Raw genomic sequence first — 2,102 nt, 5'->3', positions numbered from 1 at the left:
ACACAATGCCAAGAAGGAAAGTGAGCAGTGATCTTACAGGAGCAATTTTTGTTGCTCATCTATTTGGTTACAAAGTCATTTCCAAACAGTCTGTCGTTCTACACTGAGAAAGATCATTCACAAGTGGAAAACATTTAAGACATTGGCCCAGCAGTTTGCACAGCAGTGGACATCCCAGCAAAGTCTCTCCAAGGCCAGACTGTGCAATGCTCTGAAATTTGAAAAAGCCCAAGCACTACATCTCAGACTCTACAGACCACCTCAGTTAGCATGTTAAATGTTAAAGTTCATGATAGTACAGTTATAAGAAAACTGAACAAGTGTGGGTTGTTTGAAATTGCTGCCAAGAGAAAGCCTCTTGTCTCTAAAAAGAATCGCAGCACAGCTTAGGTTCGCAAAGTCAGATATGAACAAACAGCCAAGACAAAAGTAGAGAAATTTGGCCATAATGCACAACACCATATGTGAGAAAAAACACATACCAATTGACAAGCTGGAGCAATGATTTGGGATTTTTTTTGCAGATGCTGGACCTGGACTCCTTTCAGTCATTGAGTTGAGTATGAACTCCTTAGTATACCAAAGTATTCTAGAGTCAAATGTGAGAACATCTGTGCAACAGCTCAAGCTTAGCTGAAATTGGGTCATACAAAAGGACAATGATCTGAAAATAGCAGGAAATGTACAACAGAAAAGAAAAGAAATAAGGTGCTAACAGGTTCAGGTCTAGTCCAGTCTCAGTCCAGACCTGAACCTGATTGAATTGCTGTTGTTGAACCTTAAGAAACTGTGCATAAATAAATGGCCCCAAAAATCAATGCAAACATTGCAAAGAAAAGAGACTGATAAAGTCGTATTCAAAATGTAAACGAGTAAATGTTGCCCGGACACTGAACTGTGTGCTGTTGGACTCAGGCCGTATTATTTACCCAGGGAATTCTCTCACGTCATCTTGGTGGCTGTCTATGTTCCCCCCTCTGCTAACCCCACAGCTGCATGTGACACTATCCACTCTGCCATAGCTCGGCTACAGACTCAGCACCCGAGTGCCTTTATTGTGATCTCGGGTGACTTCAACCATGTATCACTGGACAATACACTACCAACATTCAAACAATATGTGGACTGTCCCACCAGGGGAGAGAAAACTTTAGACTTACTGTATGCTAACGTCAAGGATGCATACAGCTCCTCCTCCCTCCCCCCACTTGGTAGGTCAGATCATAACCTGATTCACCTCACCCCCCGCTATGTGCCAATTGTGAGGAGGGAACCTGTGACCACCAGGACTGTTAGGAGGTGGTCAGAGGAGGCAATAGCGGAACTACAGGGCTGTTTCGAGGTGACCGACTGGGAAACACTCTGTGAGCCTCACGCCGAGGACATCAATGGGCTTACTGAGTGTATCACAGGCTACATAACTTTCTGCACCGACTCCATTGTTCCAGCTCAGACTGTTCATTGTTACTCAAATAACAAGCCGTGGGTGACTAAGGACATCAAAGCCCTCCTCAACAACAAGAAGAGGGCTTTCAGAGGGGGCAACAAAGAGGAGGTGAGGAAGGTCCAGGTGTTACTAAAGGACAAGATCAGAGAGGCTAAGGACAATTACAGGAGGAAGCTGGAGTGGAAACTCCAGCAGAACAGCATGAGAGAGGTGTGGAGGGGCATGAAGACCATCACTGGATTCAGGCCAACCAACAGCAGGGGAGCTGAGGGAGGTGAGAATAGAGCTGACGAGTTGAATCTGTTTTTCAATAGATTCGACACCACAGTGTCTGCTCCCACCCCCACAACCTCACCTGCAGTCAGCCTGGAATCCAGAGCCACACCACTGTGCCAGCCTCTCTCTTCACATGTTGCCTCCTGTGAGATTCCTGACACCCCTCCCCCACCCATCACCTTCACTCAATACCAGGTTGAGATGCAAATGAGGAGACTTCACTCAGGCAAGTCTGCTGGACCAGACGGAGTGAGTCCCCTTGTCCTCAAGACCTGTGCCCCCCAGCTGTGTGGAGTCTTTCATAAACTGTTTATGCTGAGTCTGAGTCTGCAGAGGGTCCCGGTGATGTGGAAGACATCATGCCTCGTCCCTGTACCAA

Source organism: Mchenga conophoros, linkage group LG5, assembly GCF_057382185.1.
Source record: "Mchenga conophoros isolate Kocher_MC1m ecotype Shallow Benthic linkage group LG5, M_conophoros_male_GT1.1, whole genome shotgun sequence".
In the NCBI taxonomy this organism is placed as follows: domain Eukaryota; kingdom Metazoa; phylum Chordata; class Actinopteri; order Cichliformes; family Cichlidae; genus Mchenga; species Mchenga conophoros.
The sequence above is the reverse complement of the archived record's forward strand: the minus strand, read 5'-3'. Positions refer to the sequence as shown.